General features: G+C 38.5%; 1 protein-coding gene across 6 annotated transcripts in view; it reads left to right on the top strand.

The window, feature by feature from the left end:
* Window positions 1-20,894, top strand: part of RAF1 (Raf-1 proto-oncogene, serine/threonine kinase) — an 86,258-nt gene that overhangs the window by 34,546 nt on the left and 30,818 nt on the right. Inside the window, exon 1 of one of the 6 annotated variants that reach the window (XM_004738556.3) lies at window positions 19,015-19,066. The exons of the other annotated variants lie outside the window; for them this stretch is intronic. The gene's annotated coding sequence lies outside the window, so the exon portion shown is untranslated. Of the gene's footprint in view, window positions 1-19,014; window positions 19,067-20,894 lie in introns of those variants that run through there. 6 annotated transcript variants of the gene reach the window in all.

The following is a 20,894-nucleotide window of genomic DNA, read 5'->3' as shown; positions in this document are numbered from 1 at the left end:
AAAAAAAATTGATACGACAAAATAGTGGCCAATTCCTTCAGAAAATAAACTTAGCTTAAAAACAAAGTCACTCAAGGCCAGTTTTTTTTTTTTTTTCTCTTTAAGATTTATTTATTTATTTATTTGACAGAGATCACAGGTAAGCAGAGAGGCAGGCAGAGAGAGAGAGGTGGAAGCAGGCTCCCTGCAGAGCACAGAGCCCGATGTGGGGCTTGATCCCAGGACCCTGGGATCACGACCTGAGCCGAAGGAGAGGCTTTAACCCACTGAGCCACTCAGGCGCCCCAAGGCCAGTTTTAAAATACTAAAAATATGACAGTAGCAGCGCTCATATGTCATGTTTTTTTTTTTACTTAGTAATTCCATTCCTAGGGTGTTAGACAAAATACTATATATGTGAAAGTGTTTATTTCAAATTCACAGCTAGGACAAATAAGGTACACTATTGTTTGTAAGATGGGTTCTGTTTTCAGAGATTTTAAAATTTGAAAAAATATGTGACTTAATAGTAAGAATTACATCCAACCCAACACAATGGAGTATCATTATCAAATATTTAAAATTAGATTGGAAAGAGAATAACATAGCACAGGATTTGGATAAAAAATGCAGTTGTGCATATATATGGACAAGGATTAAGGCCATTACTAGCTCCAAGGCACCATTGCTAAATAATAAAAGGTCCATAGCTCATATAGCAGGACTGCCTCCTTTGTATGAATAAGGAGAATCCCTTTCCTCTGACTGATGCTATCTGAGTACCAGGCACATTGCTTAGCAAGTGAAGCATGGGCTGAATTTATACCCTCTCTCATTTCCTATGGTGTGTATCCTTAGGTAAGGCAGAAGCTTTATCATTTACTATGTGAAAGGCACAGTGTTAAGTGCTTTACAAAGATTGGACAATTTTCATATAACAACTCATTGAAGTAAGTATTATTACCTTCTTTTACAGTTAATTCTTCAGCTCAGGCATCTTCTGAACTCCATAATTATGAGCCTACTGCTTGTGTAGTTAATTCGCAGTGTAGCAGCTGGAGTAGTAGTTTAACACCTAAGACAGATGCTGTGCCTTCTCTGCTCAGAACCTTTCAGTGGCTTCGCATTTCACCCAGTAAAAGTGAAGTCCTTACTGAGACCTATAAGGTAGTATGTTATCTGCATTGTCCCCCATCCCTTCAACTGTACTTTGACTTCACTGAATTTTAGGATATCTTTGCTGTTCTTTGTACACAGGACACCCCTGCTTTATGGTTTTCTCTGGCTGTTCCCTGTACCCTGAATGTTCTTCCAGCTGTCTGCAAACCAAACTCCCTGACTTCCAAGTCTTGGCTTAGCTGTTACCTCCTCATTGAGGCCTACTCTGACTATTATAAATTGCAGCTTGCCTCTGTTCCCCCCGTAGTGATTATAACCCACTATTATATTATCTAATTTATTTTACTATGTGTCTCTCTGATGGATGATATACTTCTAATACCAGGGATCTTTGTGGCTCATTCAGTGAGTTAACCTAAGCTACTAGAGAAGCACCTGGTACATAGTGGGTGTTCAATAATGTTTATTGCATGAATGGTTGAGTGAAAACGGTGTGGGAGAAATTAAGCATTTTGACAAAGTCCATACAGCCAATAAAAGGTGGTAGCCAATAAAAGGTGGTATGTATTGTGTTTCTACTCTTAGAAGATAATATCCAAAGAATGTGTTAGGATGAGTAAGATTATGGAAAACTTTTTTCTTTTATCTTCCCTGTCCAAATTTAATTTTTATTGTAAAAATAAAGATAAGTTACCAGAGTAGAAGGAAAAAGCCAGCTATCAGGAAGCTAGAGCAGGCAGCCACAAGGTTGAAATCTGGCACCTCATCTGAGGAAGAGCTTGTCTCACAAATGAACTGATCTTATCTGCCTTAAGAACAAAGAATGATGGTGTGATAAAGTCCTGGTAAACGTTGTTTGACCTTAGATATTTTGTGAATACTCTTGGCTCTCTCTGTAACCTTAGACAATTTCATTTAACCTTTGGTCCTTCAAAATCAGGGTAACAGTTTCTCTCAGAGTTGTTGGGAGGATTAAATGATATGGTTTATAAAGAACTGATACTATGTACTTATTGAAATGTAAAGAGCTACATATTATTCATAATGCTGTATGTTCTTAATAGTGTTGTACACATGGAAATGTAAATAACTCAATAGCTATTAACCACTATCATCATTATCTTTATTGCTGCTGCTTATTTGCTATAGAATTTTTAGAAATTTTAGAAATATTTGATGTGTGTATCTTGTTACCTAGTGAGTTTTGGCACGTGGCAAAGTAGAGAGCAAACTAATACTGTTACTGTTCAGATAACTATAACAGGCCTTGTTAAATATGTGTGTTTTCATGAATGCTTGTTTTTGGTTCTAATTTTATGTTACATCTCATAAATAGCCATTGTTTCCTTAATTTACATAAATTTTAGATTCTCTAACTACCATCCATTGGTTTTAAAGTCTTGGTTGAGTAATTCCTGTGGGTCAGGTGTCCTGCTAAGTTCTGGGAGAACAGAGAAGGCATGTACTCTCTCTTTAAGGAGTTTACAGGTGGGTAGGGAGGCAGACATGTAAATAAGTATAATACAAGAGGGGAGGTGCTATTAATATTTATTTAAATAATATGACTATGAAAAAAAGTAGGGAGTAGTAAATTCTTTATGATTAGGGAGTAAAGAAGGGAGGCTTTATGAGGGAGAATTTCAGGTGCTTGCCTAAAGAATATTAAGGACCAAAGCCTCAATAGAGGCTTTGAGAATAAAATTCTTGTGAAGGGCTGCCCTCAAAGACTTCTGGAAACCATCTTTATACATTTTAAGATTTTCATACTGTACCAGGACTTCAATCTCTGAAACAATCCAGAAGAGACTTTTTTTTAAAGTTGCAAGATTGTAAATAAGTATAATCTTTGTTGTATGTGCTCTAGAGAGGGATTTAAATTGGGGAAGCAGTCTGCAGTAAATTCAGTGAAATAGTTAACACCATACTCTCATTTGGTGTTTTCTTTGAAAGGTGAAAAAAACATCATCTCAGCAGGCAGGAAACGGAAGGCCTCATGACAACAAAGATCATTATAAGAAGTGATAAATGAGAATGTAGGGGAAGGGCTAATTTTAGAGAGAGATGAATATTAGAAATTCAATAATTTGGGGTTGGGGGCACCTGGGTGGCTCAGTGGGTTAAGCCTCTGCCTTCTGTTCAGGTCATGATCTCAGGGTCCTGGGATAGAGCCCTGCATCAGGCTCTCTGCTCAGCGGGGAGCCTGCTCCCCCCTCCCCCACCTCTCTTGCCTACTTGTGATTTCTCTCTGTCAAATGAACAAAATCTTAAAAAAAAAAATTCAGTAATTTAGTAAAAGACTATATAGTGTAAGAACCATGGGTATATTCCTTCCATGCCTTAAAAATGGCATATTAGGGGCACCTGAATGGCTCAGTGGGTTAAGCCTCTGCCTTCAGCTCGGGTCATGATCTCAGCAGAGGGCCTGCTTCCCCCTCTCTCTGTCTTCTGCTCTGCCTATTTGTGATCTCTCTCTCTGTGTCAAATAAATAAAATCTTAAAAAAAAAAAAGGCTTATTATTGGGGTGCCCAAGTGACTCAGTTTATTAAGTGTCTGATTCTTGGTTTCCACTCATCGTGATCTCAAGGTTGTGAAGTTGAGCCCCGTATTGGGCTCCACACTGGACATGTAGCCTGCTTGGGATTCTCTTTCTCCCTGTCCCTCCCCCCATCTAAAAAAATGGCATATTGCTTAAAAGTTAGTGAACCATGTACCCAATCAACATTGGAGAATGGTCTCAGATTACTGTCAGTGTATCCATTAAAATGGATATCTTCACAGTAAATTTGAGTGATAAAGTCACAAAATGAAAGTGAGAAAAGAATGAAAATTTAATATACTAAGTTTTTTGAGTACACATAGCAATGAAGTACATGAAAATGGAAGAATTACATGAAGTAGGAAAGCTATTTCTAAATGTAAGATAGTATATAGCACACACATAGTTTATTGGGAGGGCTAAGAAAGACACTTTAAGATTAGATGGATCCTTTAAAAAGTGATCATTCAAGGGTAAGAAGATGTATTTTGTGGGTTAATGCATTTAGAGAAATTGATTTAAGATGGTCTAGGGATTCTGGGCTTTCAAACTTAGTGGTCCACACTAAATAGTACTTAAAAAAATTTTTTTTATTGAAGTAATCACCACACCCTATGTGGGGCTCGAATTTACAACCCCGAGGTCAGCAGTTGCCTGCTTCTCTGAGCCAGGCAAGCACCCCAAAATGTATGTTTTTATAATGTGCGTGTACCTGAATCAAAGATTTCTCAAAATAGAACTTATCTGTACTATGTGTGATACATTCTGTTCTTATTTTTGAAGAAAGCTGGTCATAACTCACCAAAATGATTTCCTAACCACTAATGGAACATACCCCATAGTTTGAAAAAGTACTGAGTTACAGTCTAGGAAAAAAAAAAAAAGCCTTGAGTTTTTGAAGTCTCTTCTCTGAAGAATCTGGCTGTAAAGGTACTGATCTTGGGGTGCCTCGCAGGCTCAGTTGATTTTGGGGTTGTGGGTTCAAGCCCCATGCTGGGTGTATAGATTACTTAAAGTCCTTAAAAAAAAAAATAGAGGTACTGATTCTGTCCCTTTTTGAAACCATATTGGTGCTATTTTAGTTATACCACAAAGAGGGTTCAGGCTGTTTCACCAAACAAGTGTTGAAGGTCAGAGAACTTCTGTGATTAAGAAAGCTGCTATTCAGTATATATGAAGAAAGTTATCTGAAAAAACATTTTAATCATTGGACAGAAATAAGCTTTTGAAATTAGGTTCCATATAAACTCTTTGTTACCAAAGTTATCTTCAAATGGTGTACTTAAATCCTCTTTTAAACAACATACTTTTAGTAAGAGTTGAAAAATTTGCATAAATACCAAGAAATGCATTATGAACAATTTTATCTTTTTTTGTGTTTTACTTTTGACACTAAACATGTATAGTTCTTTCTTTATTTATTATTTTTAAAAATTTATTTGTTTTGGAGAGAGACAGGGAGAGAGAATTTCCAGCAGACACCCTGCTGAGTGAGGATCCTGATGTGGGGCTCAGTCCCATGACCCTGAGATCGTGACCCAAGTCAGAATGAAGAGTTGGGACACTCAACCAACTGATCCACCAAGGTGCCCTTATAGTCCTTTAAAGTATTTTTAAAAATTTATTGCTGACAAGATAACATGACATTAGCCTCATTCTCACATTATGGAGAATAACTTAACATTTTAACAGTGAAACTGGATACTTTCCCCCCTCCTTAAATGTAAAAATGTATAAACTACTAGTTTTTTTTTTCTTTTTTTAAGGTTTTTTTTTATTTATTTGACAGAGACTGCTAAAGGGAGAGCGAGCCAAGCAGGGGGAGTAGCCCACGGAGAGGGAGAAGCAGGCTCTCCATTGAGCAGGGAGCCTGTTGTGGGACTTGATCCTAGGACTCTGGGATCATGACCTGAGACAAAGGCAGACGCTTAACTACTGAGCCACCTAAGGGACCCCTAAAATACTCCCTATTTAAAACTTAAAAGTTTTCTTTTTAAAAAGCTTTCTTGGGGCACCTGGGTGGCTCAGTGGGTTAAAGCCTCTGCTTTCGGCTCAGGTCATGATCTCAGGGTCCTGGGATCGAGTCCCACATCGGGCTCTCTGCTCAGCAGGGAGCCTGCTTTCCTTCCTCTCTCTCTGCCTGCCTCTTTGCCTGCTTGTGATCTCTGTCTGTCAAATAAAAAAAAAAAAAAAAAAAAAAAGCTTTCTTGGGCAAAACAAAGTAGGATTTTAAATAACTTTTCATAGTGTTTTTCCTAGAAAAAGTCTGGTTAAATTCTTTTTATTTTTAAAAATATTTAATTGAAGTGTAATTGACATACAGTATATTAGTTTCAGGTGTTACAGCATAGTAAACGGACATTTATATTCATTACAAAGTGTTTACCATGGTAAGTGTAGTTACCACCTGTCACCAAAGTTATTACAGTATTATTGACTGTATTCCCTAATGTTGTACTTTTCTTTCCTGTGACTTACTTATTTTATTTATTTATTTTTTATTTTTATTTTTTTTTTTGAAGATTTTATTTATTTGTCAGAGAGAGAGAGAGGGAGAGAGAGCGAGCACAGGCATACAGAATGGCAGGCAGAGGCAGAGGGAGAAGCAGGCTCCCTGCCAAGCAAGGAGCCCGATGTGGGACTCGATCCCAGGACGCAGGGATCATGACCTGAGCCAAAGGCAGCTGCTTAACCAACTGAGCCACCCAGGCGTCCCTGATTTACTTATTTTATAACAAAGTTTTGTTTTTTTTTTTTTAAAGATTTATTTATTTATTTATTTATTTATTGGACAGAGAGATCACAAGTAGAGAGGCAGGCAGAGAGAGAGAGAGCGAGAGAGAGAAGCCGACTCCCTGCTGAGGAGAGAGCCCGACGCGGGCTCGATCCCAGGACCCCGAGATCATGACCTGAGCCGAAGGCAGCGGCTTAACCAACTGAGCCACCCAGGCGTCCCTGACTTACTTATTTTATAACAAAAGTTTTTACCTTTTTTTTTTTTTTTAAAGATTTTATTTATTTATTTGACAGAGAGAAATCACAAGTAGATGGAGAGGCAGGCAGAGAGAGAGAGACGGAAGCAGGCTCCCCGCTGAGCAGAGAGCCCGACGCGGGACTCGATCCCAGGACCCTGAGATCATGACCTGAGCCGAAGGCAGCGGCTTAACCCACTGAGCCACCCAGGCGCCCCAAGTTTTTACCTCTTAATGCCTTTCACCTGTTTGGCCCATTCTACCACTCCCCTTCCCCTCTGGAAATGACCAGTTTGTTTTCTGTATATAGAATCTGTTTCTGTTTTTGTTTTGTTTTTTAGAGTCCATGTTTAAGTGAAATTTTACAGTATGTGTCTTTCTCTAACTTACTTCATTTAATTACTGCCCTCTAGTCCATCTATGCATCCATGTTGTCACAAATTGGCACAATATCTCTTTTTTATGGCTGAGTAGTAGTCCTGGGTGTGTGTGTGTGTGTGTGTGTATACACACATACCACATCTTTATCCTTTCATCTTTTGGTGGACACTGGGGTTGCTTGCATATCTTGGCTATTGTAAATAACGCTGTGGTGAACATAGGTGTGCATATATCTTTTCAAATTAGCATTTTTGTTTTCTTTGGATAAATACCCAGAAGTGGAATTACTGGATCATGTGGATCATCATCTAATTTTTACTTTTTTGAGGAACTTCCATACTGTTTATATAGTGGCTGTACCAGTTTATATTTCCACCAGCAGTGCACAGAGTTTCTCTTCACAGTCTCACCAACCCTTGTTATTAAATACACACGCACACACGTATACATATACATGTATATATATAAAATATGTTTTTTTTCTTTTTAAAAATTTATTTTACAGATAGACATCACAAGTAGGCAGAGAGGCAGGCAGAGAGAGAGAGGGGAGGAAGCAGGCTCCCTGCTGAGCAGAGAGCCCAATGCGGGGCTCGATCCCAGGACCCTGGGACCATGACCTGAGCCGAAGGCAGAGGCTTTAACCCACTGAGGCACCCAGGTGCCCCTAAAATATGGTTTCTTATAGATACACTAGACATTCTGACAGTTTTGAGCTGATAATCTCATTGTGATTGTGATTTGCATTTCTCTGGTGATTAGTGATGTTGAGCATCTTTTCATGCGTCCATTGGATGTCTGTATGGTGCTTTTCTGTTTTTGCTCCCCCCGCCCCCTTTTTAAAAGATGTCTTCAGGTTATTGGGTGTTTTTTACCGGGCGCCTGGGTGGCTCAGTGGGTTAAAACCTCTGCCTTCAGCTCAGGTAGTAATCCTGGGGTCCTGGGATCGAGCCCCGCATTGGGCTCTCTGCTTATCGGAGAGTTTGCTTTCTCTCTCTCTCTCTCTCTCTCTGCCTACTTGTGATCTCTGTCAAATTAAAAAAAACAAAACAAAACACCCAACAATCTTTTTTTTTTCTTTAAAGATTTTATTTATTTATTTATTGCTGTTGAATTCTAGGAATTCTTTATGTATTTTGGATATTGACCCCTTATTGGATATATTGTTTGCAGATATCTTCTCCCTTTTATTAGGTTGCCTTTTCATTTTGTTGACAGTTTCTTCTGCTGTGCAAAAGCTTTTTAGTTCAATATGACCCAGTTGTTTATTCTTGCTTTTGTTGCCCTTGCCTGAGAGACAGTTCCAAAAAACATTGCTAAGGCCAAATTCCAAGAATTTACTGCCTATTTTTTTTTTTTTTTTTTTTAAGTTCTGTAGTTTCCGGGCTTATATTTAGGTCTTCAATCCAATTTGAATTTTTGTGTGTATCTGTGCATGTGGTAAAAGAAAGTTATTTCACTCTTCTACATATAGATGTCCAGTTTTCCCAGCAAAACTTACTGAAGAGACTGTCTTTTCACTATTATATATTCTGTTTCCTTTGTTGTAGATTGCCAGTATAAGTGTGGGTTTATTTCTGGGAGTTCTGTTCTGTTCCATCAAACTGTGTGTGTGTGTGTGTGTGTGTTTTCTGTGCCAGTGCCACACCGCTTTGATTATTATAGCTTTGTAGTATAGTTTAAAATCTAGGATTGTGATGGTTCCAGCCTTTTCTTTCTCAAGATAGCTTTGGCTATTTGGAATCTTTTGTGGTTTCATATAAATTGTAGAATTATTTGTTCTAGTTCTGTGAAAAATACTATTGGTATTTTGTTAGGAGTTGCCCTGAAACTGTAGATTACTAATCTGTAACCTACAGATTAGATTAGGTAATGGGCATTTTAACAATATTTAACAATATTCTTCAATCTATGAGTGTGGTGCATTTTTTTCATTTATTGATTGTCTTCATCTTCTTTCTTCAGTGTCCTAATAGTTTTCAGAGTTCAGGTCTTTCACCCCCCTTGATTAAATTTATTCCTGGTATTTTATTCTTAAAATCTCTTAAAAAAAGATTTAGAGAATTAGAGAGAGAGCACATGGCTGAGCAGTAGGAAAGGGAGAGAATCTCAAAGCATGGAGCTTGATGCAGGGCTCAATCCCATGACCCATAGACCATAACCTGAGCCAAAACCAAGAGTCTGGTACTCAATGAACTGAACCACCCAGGTACACCACTGGGTATTTTATTCTTTTTAATGCAATTGTAAATGGGATTATTTTCCTAATTTCTCTTTCTGCTAGCTTATTATTAGTGTATAGAACTGCAACAGATTTTTATAGATTGATTTTTGTATCCTGAAGCTTTACTGAATTCTAAGGTTTTTTTGGTGGTCTTTAGGGTTTTCTAAATATAGTATCATGTCATTTGCAAAGAGTGACAGTTTTACTTCTTCCTTAGGAATTTGGATGCCTTTTATTTCTTGTCTCATTGCTGTGGCTAGAACTTGCAGTACTGTGTTGAATAAAAAGTGATTAGAGTAGACATCCTTGTCTTGTTCCTGGTCTTAAAAACTTTCAGTTTTTTACTGCTGAGTATCATGTTAGCCGTGGGTGTCATATATGGTCTTTATTATGTTAAGGTATATTTCCTCTGTACCCACATTATTGAGAGTTTTTAAAAATTTTTAATCATAATGAATTGTTAAATGCCTTTTATGCATCTATTGAAATGATCATGATTTTTATCATTGATTAATGTGTTGTATCAGATAGTTGGAGATATTGAATCATCCTTGCCTCTTTGAAATAAATTCCACTTGATCATGGTGAATGATCCTTTCAATATATTGTTGAATTTGGTTTGCTGATATTTTATTGAGTATTTTGTAGCCATGTTTATTGGGGATATTAGCCTGTAATTATCTTTCTTTCTTTTTCTCTTTTTTTGGGGGGTGGGTGGGTAGTGATTTTGGTTTTGGTATCAGTATGTTGCCCTCATGAAATGAATTTGGAAGCATTCCTTTTTCTCCAGTTTTCTGAAATAGTTTGAGAAGGATAGGTTAGTCTTCTTTAAATGTTTAGTAGAATCTGGGGTTATGTGGGTGGTGCAGTCTGTTGGGTGTCTGATTCTTGGTTTCAGTTCTGGTTGTGATCTTGGGGTCGTGAGACTGAGCCCTGCACTAGGCATCATGCTGAGCACAGAGTCTGCTTTAGATTCTCTCTCCCTCTCCCACTTGTGTGCCTGTGCTCTTAAATAAATAAATAAATCTTGGGGGGAAAACCCCTCCAAAATGTTTGGTAGAATTCACCTGTGAAGGCATTGGGTCCTGAACTTTTTAAAAAAATTTTATGCTTTTTTCTTACTGATTTCATTACTAGAAATATGTTCTGTTCAGATTTTCTGGGTTTTTTTTTTTTTTTTTTTTTTTCAGATTTTCTGTTTCTTCCTAATTTGGTTTTCTAAGATTATATATTTCTGGGAATGTATTCATTTCTTCTAGGTTGTCAAATTTGTTGGAATATAATTTTTCATAGTCTTTTATACATCTTTTCTATTTTCTTTGTCTCCGTTTATTTCTGCTCCTTATTATTAACTTCTTTCTACTAACTTTGGACTTTGTTTTTCTTTTTCTAGTTTTTCTTTAGGTGTATGGTTGTACTTTTTGTGATTTTTCTTATTTCTTGAGGTAAGCCTGTACTGCTATAAACACCCTTCTTAGAACTGCTTGTGCTGTATCCCAGAAATTTTGAAACATTGGTTTTCTGCTTTCATTTGTCTTAAGTTATTTTTTTATTTCCTCTTTGATTTCTTTGGTGATTCATTGGTTGTTTAGTAGTTTGTGTAGCCTCCACATGTTTGTGTTTTTTCTGTAATTGATTTTTTTAATACCTTTGTGGTCTGAAAAGATGCTTGCTAGGATTTCAGTCTTAAATGTATTGATACTTGCTGTGTGGTCTAACATGTGTTCTATCCTGGGGAATGTTCCATGTGCACTTGAAAAGAGTGTACACTCTGCTGTTTTTGGATGGAATTTTCTGTGTGTGTGTGTGTGTGTGTGTGTGTGTATAAAGTCCATCTGGCAATATGTCATTTAAAGCTACTTTTTCCATGGGACGCCTGGGTGGCTCAGTTGGTTAAGCGGCTGCCTTCGGCTCAGGTCATGATCCCAGCATCCTGGGATCGAGTCCCACATCGGGCTCCCTGCTCAGCAGGGAGCCTGCTTCTCCCTCTGCCTCTGCCTGCCACTCTGTCTGCCTGTGCTCACTCTCTCTAACAAATAAATAAATAAATAAATAAATAAATAAATAAATAAAAAAAAATAAAGCTACTCTTTCCTTACTGATCAGTGTGTATGATCTATCATTGATGTAAGTGGGGTGTTAAAATCTCCTATTATTGTTGTATTACTGTCAGTTAATTTCCTTCCTTTCCTTTTTTCTTCCTTTCCTTCCTTCCTTCCTTCCATCTGTCCATCAGCTCTATGCCCAACATGGGTCATGGGTCTTGAACTCATGACCTTGAGATCTAGAGTCACATACTCTACTGACTGAGCTAGCCACGTACCCCTATCAACTTCTTTATGCTTGTTAATATTTGCTTTACATATTTAGGTGCTGCTTTGTTGGATGCATAGATATTTACAATTGTTATATCTTCTGGTTGGACTGATCCCTTTATCATCCCTTTATCATTATGTAATGCCCTTCTTTGTCCTGTTACAGTCTTTGTTTTATGAGACTGACGTGCTACCTACTGTGCTAACGAGGCACCTACCATCTTTGTTTTTTTTTTTTTTAAGATATTTATTTATTTATTTGACAGAGATTACAAGTAGGCAGAGAGGCAGGCAGAGAGAGAGAGGAGGAAGCAGGCTCCCCGCTGAGCAGAGAGCCCGATGCGGGACTCAATCCCAGGACCCTGAGATCATGACCTGAGCGAAGGCAGTGGCTTAACCCACTGAGCCACCCAGGCGCCCTACAGTCTTTGTTTTAAAGTCTGTTTTGTAAGATACAAATTGTTGTTGTCTCTCTCTTTTTTTAAATTTCCATTTGCACAAAATACCCTTTTTTATCCATTCATGTTCAGTCTGTATGTGTTTTTAGGTCTGAAGTGAGTATTTAATAGGCATCGTGTAGTTGGGTTTTGTTTTTTTAATCCATTCATTAATTCACCCTGTGTCTTTTGATGAGAGCGTTTAGGTCATTCACATTTAAAATAATTATTGTGGGGGCGCCTGGGTGGCTCAGTGGGTTAAGCCGCTGCCTTCGGCTCAGGTCATGATCTCAGGGTCCTGGGATCGAGTCCCGCATCGGGCTCTCTGCTCAGCGGGGAGCCTGCTTCCTCCTCTCTCTCTCTGCCTGAGTCTCTGCCTACTTGTGATCTCTCTCTGTCAAATAAATAAATAAAATCTAAAAAAAAAAAAAATAAATAAATAAAATAAAATAAAATAATTATTGTGGTATAGGTATATATTATTGCCATTTTGTTAATTGTTTTCTTGTTTTGTAGTTCTCTGTTCCTTTTTCCTTCTAAAACTTTCTTTCTTTGTGATTTGGTGACATTTTTAGTGTTATGCTTGAATTCCTTTCTCCAATTTCTTTCTTTTTCCCAATCTTTTTTTGTATCTATTACAGGGTTTTGGGTTATGGTTACCATAAGGTTCATATATAATGTCCCATGTATATAGCAGTCTGTTTTAAGTTGATGATCACTTAAGTTCATACATTTCTAAAAGCACTACATTTTTACTCCGTCCATTTTTTAAAAAATTAATTTATTACTGTGTGTGTGAGAGAGAAAGGGAATGAGAATGAGTGGGAAGGGCAGAGGGAGAGGGGAAAAGAATCTCAAGCAAACTCTGTACTAAGCACAGAGCCCAACATGGGGCTCAGTCTAATAATCCTGAGATCAGGATTGAGCTGAAACCAAGAGTTGAATGCTTAACCAACTGTACCACCCCGGCGACCCCTCTCTCCATGTTTTATGTATATGATGTCACATTTTACATCTTTTTATTTTGTGTATTCCTTAACCATTGTAGGCATAATTGATTTTATTATTTTTGTCTTTTAACCTTCATATTAGCTTTATAAGTGATTGATATATCTTCACTATATGTTTGCACTCCTTTTTTTTTTTTTTTTTTTTTTTTTAAAAAACAGAGTGAGCACCAGCAGGGTGAGTGGGAGAGGGAGAAGCAGATTTCCCACTGAGCAGGGAGTCTGATGTGGGGCTCAGTCTCAGGACCCCGGGATCATGATCTGAGTTGAAGACAGACATTTAACCGACTGAGCCACCTGGATGCCCCTATATGTTTGCTTTTAGCAGTGAAACTTTTTTTCTTTCATAATTTTCTTACCAGCCAGCTGTTTTCCACTACAGAAGTCCTTTTAACATTTCTTGTAAGGCAGGTTTAGTGGTGATGAACTCTTAAATTTTATTTGTCTAAGAAGCTCTGTATCTTCTTCAGTTGTGAGTGATAACCTTGCTGGGCTGAGTATTCTTGGTTGTAGGTTTTTTTCTTTCAGCACTCTGAACATATCATGCCACTCTTTCTGGATTGCAAAGTGTCGGCTGAAACAGTTAGCTCATAACATTATGGGGTATGAGGTCTCCTCTTATGTAACTAGTTGCTTTTCTCTTGTTGCTGTTAAGATTTTATGTTTATCATTAAGTTTTGACATTTTAATAATTATGTATCTTTGTTTGGATTCTTTTGGTTTATCTTGTTTAGGGCTCTTTTTGCTTCCTGTACTTGGATGTCTATTTCCTTTCCCAGAATAGGAATGTTTTTGTTGTCATTGTTGTTTTTAACATAGGCTCCACACTCAGCATGGAGCCCAGTATAGGGCTTGAATTCACAGCCCTGAGGTCGAGACCTGAACCAAGATCGAGAGTCAGATGCTTGATCAACTGAGCCATCCAGGCAGTCCCAGGGTAGGGAAGTTTTTAGCTGTTATTTCTTCAGATAAATTTTTCTGCTTTCTTCTCCTCTGGGACCCTTGTAATGCTACTGTTATTATGGTTGACATTGTTTCAGAGTTCTCTTAACCTACCTTCATTAAAAAAAAAATTTCCCCCTTTTTGCTATTCAGTGTGGTGATCCCACTACACTGCCTCCCAGATTAGTGATCTGTACTGCTACATCCTCTAATCTGCTGATTTCCTCTAGTGTATTTTTCATTTCAGTTATTGTATTCTTCAGCTCTGATTGGTTCTTATATTTTCTCTTTGTTGAAGTTCTGAGTTCATCCAATCTTTTAGGTCTGGTGAATATTTTTGTAACTATTACTTTGCTTATTTCTCTTTCACTTTGTTCTTTTTTCTGAGGTTTTATTTTATTTTTTCATTTGGAACATAGTCTTCCATCTCCTCATTTTGTCTGACTCTCTGCATTTCTGTGTATTGAGTAGGTCACCTAAATCTCCTGGTCTTGAAAGTAGTGGCTTTTGGATAAAAAAACAAACAAACCATCAATATGCTGTCTACAAGAAACTCATTTTAGATCCAAAGACACCTCCAGATTTAAAATGAGGGGGTGGAAGACAATTTACCATGCTAATGGACATCAAAAGAAAGCTGGGGAGGCAGTCCTTTTATCAGATCAATTAGATTTTAAGCCAAAGACTAGAATAAGGGATGAGGAAGGACACTGTATCATACTCAAAGGGTCTGTCCAACAAGAAGATCTAACAGTTTTAAATATCTATGCCCCTAACACGGGAGCAGCCAACTATATAAACCAATTAATAACAAAATCAAAGAAACATATCAACAATAATACAGTAATAGTAGGGGACTTTAACACCCCCCTCACTAAAATGGACAGACAGATCATCCAAGCAAAAGATCAACAAGGAAATAAAGGCCTTAAATGACATACTGGACCAGATGGACATCACAAATATATTCAGAACATTCCATCCCAAAGCAAAGAAATATACATTCTTCTCTAGTGCACATGGAACATTCTCCAGAATAGATCACATCCTGGGTCATAAATCAGGTCTCAACCAGTATCAAAAGATTGGGATCATTCCCTGCATATTTTCAGACCATGATACTCTGAAGCTAGAACTCAATCAGAAGAGGAAATTTGGAAAGAACCCAAATACATGGAGACTAAGGAGCATTCTTCTAAAGAATGATTGGGCCAACCAGGAAATTAAAGAAGAATTGAAAAAATTCATGGAAACAAATGATAATGAAAACACAACGGTTCAAACTCTGTGGGACACAACAAAGGCAGTCCTGAGAGGGAAATGTATAGTGATACAAGCCTTTCTCAAGAAGCAAGAAAGGTCTCAAATATACACCTAACTCTACACCTAAAGGAGCTGGAGACAGAACAGCAAAGAAGGCCTAAACCCAGCAGGAGAAGAGAAATCATAAAGATCAGAGCAGAAATCAATGAAGTAGAAACAAGTAAAACAGTAGAACAAATCAATGAAACTAGGAGCTGGTTCTTTGAAAGAATTAGTAAGATTGAAAGTAGTGGCTTTAAATAGAGTCCTAGTAGTTCACTACCCTCTGATCAGCAGAACCAAGTGTTTCATGGGTTTCTCCTGTGTGGTCCTCTTGTTATGACTGGGCTGTGACTGCTCTAGGCATCTTTTTTTTTTTTTTTTTTTTTTTAAAGATTTTATCTTAATGACAGTCACAAGTAGGCAGCTAGTCCCCGCTGAGCGGAGAGCCCGATGGGGGCTGGGACCCTGAGATCATGACCTGAGCCGAAGGCAGAGGCCTTAACCCTCTGAGCCACCCAGGCGCCCCTGCTCTGTTGGGTGCCCCAGCTTGGCTTGGCAGACTACTGGCCCTTCTTGGAACATAGCTGGCTATTGCAGTCCTGTCTGGGGCTGCCCACTGGATGTGTGTGTGGGGGCAGTAATTGCTTTTGGGAGTTGCTGGTCTCTACCAAGGGTGTCCCATTGGTTCACTGTGGGGTAGGAGCAGCTTTGGAGAGGCACCTGCTGCAGTGGTAGGGCAGGTCCACTGGGGAGTGCGGGGGCAGGTGAATGGTGGTAGTAAGGTAGAAGGAGAGTGTCAGAATTGGTTCCCACCAGGTAGGCTGAAGGAGGCCAAAAAAATGATGCTCATCAGCTCTTCCATTCCTGGAGAAAGTTTCTACAGATTCTGCCCCATTGGCATGCAGCATAATAAAATTAGTCAATAAATCTCTTTTGTGTATAATCCAGATGCTTTTCAAACTGCTGCAGTTCTGCTAGGTCTTGGAGTGACTGATAACTGTGCAGACCATTTAAGAATAGTCTAAGTTTTCTGTAGCCCTCTGGCTCTCCTGGAGGTAAGCACTGTTGATTTTCAAAGCCAAATGTTGTGGGATCTTGTTTTCTTAGTGAGGAAAACATAAGGCAGGTGTTGCCTTATGTAGGGCTAGATTGGTTTGCTTCCCAGGGAAGACCTGTGTGTCTGTGATATTCCTCCTGCTTGTGAATTACCACACTGGGGGTTTCAAAGATTCCCAGCGGTCTCTGCCCCCTCTTACCTTCTCATTATGATACTTTAAAAAATATATTTTTTTTAAAGATTTTATTTATTTATTTGACAGACAGAGATCACAAATAGGCAGAGAGGCAGGCAGAGAGAGAGGAGGAAGCAGGCTCCCTGATGAGCAGAGAGCCCGATGTGGGGCTCGATCCCAGGACCCTGGGATCATGACCTGAGCCGAAGGCAGAGGCTTTAACCCACTGAGCCACCCAGGCTCCCCTTAAAAAATATTTTTAACTGTGAAAATACTATCTTGCTAGTTTTGGGGTTATTTTTGGAGTGAGTTGCACTTTATGTAGTTGCAGCCTTCATGTATTTATAGGAGCAGGTGAGCTCAGGATCCTCCTACTGCATGGTCCCAAGCTTCCCTGGATAGATATTCTTTAAATTAGGATGTTGGTGTAGCATCCTTTTCTTGGAGGTTTTGTTTTTATAAACTAGTCTTGCTTTAAATTTGTTTCCAGTTTGGTTTTATGCCTTTGGCTTTGAAGTAGTTTAGTTTATTGATGTTACAAATAATTCTGCAGTAAGTATTCCTTAGTAGTGCTGGGTATTTCTGTAGTGCTGGCTGTTGTATTTTCCCTATAAGATAGATTGTCAAATTATATCAAAATTCAAATATTTAAATAGCTAAGAGACACTAGTAGATTGTTGCAGTTTATATTCTTACCAGCAAGTAGGAGAGGTGGTTTTTTTCAAATGCCTGTGATTGATATTTTCCTTTTCAGTCTTAAATTTTATAAATCTGATGTTAAAAATAGTATTTTATGGGGCATCTGGGTGGCTCAGTGGGTTAAGCCTCTGCCTTCAGCTCAGGTCATGATCTCAGAGTCCTGGGATTGAGTCCCGAATTGGCCTCCCTGCTCAGCGGGGAGCCTGCCCCCACCCCCCGCCTCTGCCTACTTGTGATCTCTCTCTGGAAATGAATAAATGAAATCTTTTTAAAAAATAGTATTTTGCTTTTCAAAATTTGCATTTCTCTACTATATATGTGTGTGTATATATACATACATACAAACACATACACAGATGTGTTTCTATTCTGTGAATTTAATTCCGTTTCTTTCTGTTGCATTGTTCATGTTTTTGTTAATTTTTAGGAGTTCTTTGTATATTAGAAATAGTAATCCTTTATAGAGAAAGAAAGACAGATATATCTTTTTTAAAATGATTGACTTATTCCAAAATAGTGAATTTCTTCATTCATAAGAGAATGCACTTGTTTTGAAACTCTTCTTTGGAATTGTGAAAGACTTCACATTTAGAGTTTCATTTCTACATTGGGCTCTCTAGTTTTAGTATGTCTCTAGGTATGTATTGTGAGTGTTTATAAGACTTTTAGATTTGGTCAACAGATCAGAAAGATGAAAATATTAGAAGCTAGGTTTACATTTATGTTGTATTTATATTTGAGAGTAGTATCAGTGGGATTTTTGAATGTCTCTAGTTAAGACAAGTACGTTGATGCTGAATGACTTTTAGAAGCTGACTTTGTCTTGTTTTTAGATGTGTGCCCTTTAGTAAACTGATTAAGGAATACCTTAAAATAGAACTTCCTGTGATGAGCAGCCTAGTGGTGTAGCCATCATCCCTGGGGCAGCTGGTAGGGCCCTTGGCCTTCTAGCCTTTCTGCTGACATCACCATGCCTTACAAATATGGTTCATCTTTTTTTTTTTTTTTTTAAAGATTTATTTATTTATTTATTTGACAGAGAGAAGGAGAGAGCGTGCGTGAGTGAGCACGCACAAGTAGGCAGAGTGGCAGGGAGAAGGAGAAGTAGGCTCTCCGCTGAGCAGGGAGCCTGATGTTGGGCTCAGGCCCAGGACTCTGGGATCATGACCTGAGCCAAAGGCAGCCACTTAACCGACGGAGCCATCCAGGTGCCCCTGGTTCATCATTTTGTATGAGTGATGTGAAAAAGGTTGGGAAACACTGACTTAACATACTTCTTAGCCTGATAAATGGTCTTAACAAACTCACATAGAAAAATAAAATTAATGAATGATAATCTAAAACTTGAGAATGTAAATGGGCTTGCTTTTGTTTTATCCCTTTTAATTTCTTTTTTTTTTATTTTATCCCTTTTAATTTCTTATAGTATGTTCTGTACCAAGTACCAGCACTGTTATTTTCTAAGTGCCTTCAAGACTTAGAATTCATCATAAAATAAGTATGTTCTTGAAGTTAGTCCATATTTAAGTTTTGTAAGTGGATTCTTTAGTTAATAATTTATAGTACAATCTCTACACCCCTCCCCCCAATTAAATACAGTTTGCTATTTACTGCAGTTTGTCATTTGCTGAATGGTAAATATTTTTTAAAGGTGTACTCCTAAATGGAGATTGAACTAACATTTACTAGTTCTGACAGGTCTGTTCTATTAAAAAAGTTATACTCTATAAATCAATCCAGTCTTTTAAAAAGGCAGGGTGGGGGGCACCTGAGTGGGTTAGTTGGTGGAGTGTCTGGATCTTGATTTCACCTCAAGTCATGATCTTAGGGTCCTGGGAATCAAGCCCTGTGTCTGGCTCACTCCCTCCGGAGAGTCTGCCTGAGGATTCTCTCCCTTTCCCTCTGCTCACTCACACTGTAAGTATTTTTTTAAAAAATTATGTATGTTTTGCAACATTATTATGGTTTCTAACTTAATTCGTTTAATACTTGAGGGCCTTCAAGTTCTAAGTACTGTGCTATGGACTAAGAATACAGTAGTGAACAGGATTTGGCAGGGTCCTGCTTTTGTAGAGTAGGAGGTTGGATGGTACTAAACTAAATCTTTACCAACAAAATATGAACAATTTTTTTTACAGATTTTATTTATTTATTTGACAGAGATCACGAGTAGTCAGAGAGGCAGGCAGAGAGAGAGAGAAGGAAGCAGGCTCCCTGTGGAGCAGAGAGCCAGATGTGGGGCTCGATCCCAGGACCTTGGGATCATGACCCGAGCCGAAGGCAGAGGCTTTAACCCACTGAGCCACCCAGGTACCCCAAAATTTGAACAATTTAACATAGTAGTAAGTGCCATGAAGGAAAACAAGGCAGAGTTATTTATTTATTTATTTTAAAAAACATTTATTTGACAGACAGCGAGAGCAGGAACACAAGCAGGGGGAGTGGGAGAGGGAGAGCAGGCTCCCGCTGGGCAGGGAGCCTGATGCAATGCTCAATCCCAGGACCCTGGGATCATGACCTGAGCTGAAGGCAAATGCTTAAGGACTGAGCCACCCAGGTTCCCCAAGGCAGAGTTATTTAATGGAGTTAGGGAGGAATGTCTTTTGGTAAAGCATCTCTTTGGTAAAGAATGTCTTTAGGGAAAGCATCTCTAAAGTGATCTTTAAATGAAGGCCTTAATGATGTGAAAAGGCCAGCTTGTTTGTTTCTGAAGGTGTCAGCCATCCAGGTGGAGGGAATAAGAAGTTCAAAAGTCCTGAGACTTTTAAGCTTGACATGTTTGTTCAGAAAGAGGGAGCTTGGGACGCCTGGGTGGCTCAGTTGGTTAAGCAGCTGCCTTCAGCTCAGGTCATGATCCCAGCGTCCTGGGATCGAGTCCCACATCGGGCTCCTTGCTCGGCAGGGAGCCTGCTTCTCCCTCTGACTCTGCCTGCCACTCTGTCTGCCTGTGCTTGCTCTCCCTCTCTCTCTCTCTCTGTCAAATAAATAAATAAAATCTTTAAAAAAAAAAAAAAAAAAAAAGAGGGAGCTTGGCTTATATTTTGAGTCTAAAATAGGGGAAAGATAGGTTGAGTTGCATCTTTAAGATTGCTCTGGTTGCTCTAAATTTCTCCATCAAGGGAGAAATTTCAGGCTAGTGTGATGCTCAGATGAACCCTCTTTCCTCCTCTTTTTCTCTCATCTGGTTCTAAACTTACTCATCTCTTCCTTTTTTAGTTGGGAAAAAAGATCTAGGGAAAAGAGGAGATGTGGGTGCCCCTAAAAAGTGATCTTATGATAATGAAGGGGTAGAATTAGGAATGTGAAGCGGCTCAGGTACCAGAGGGGAAGGCAGTGTGCCATGGGCTTGCCACTTGAAGGCTGTGAGGTCTTGTCCTGCCTCGCCCTTTTACACAAATACAATAGGCTTTGTAGAAATTTACAGTTGTAATAGTAAAACACAGAAACCCAAAAAGTAGATAGGTAATATATAGAAAGTAAAAATTCTTCACAATCCTGCTGAAATAATAAGTGTTACTACTTTTTTATTCTAGATTTTCTCACTTCTTTATGAGTATAGATTTTTATCTTTCTGGACTAATATAAAAGAGGTTCAAACTATATTTTTCATTTTTTGTTTTGTCTTGGATGGCTTTTTTCCATCAGCACATACATAGTACTTCATTTACCACATAGATATTAACATTTGTTTAGTTCCCTGTTAGGTATTTGGTCTCTCCCGGTTTTTAAGGATATGAACAATGCT

Source organism: Mustela putorius, unplaced genomic scaffold (genome assembly GCF_011764305.1).
Source record: "Mustela putorius furo isolate JIRA1106 unplaced genomic scaffold, ASM1176430v1.1 tig00003850_pilon_pilon_pilon, whole genome shotgun sequence".
Taxonomy (NCBI): Eukaryota; Metazoa; Chordata; class Mammalia; order Carnivora; family Mustelidae; genus Mustela; species Mustela putorius.
Note: the sequence above shows the minus strand (reverse complement) of the source record. Positions and strands in the feature narration are given on the sequence as shown.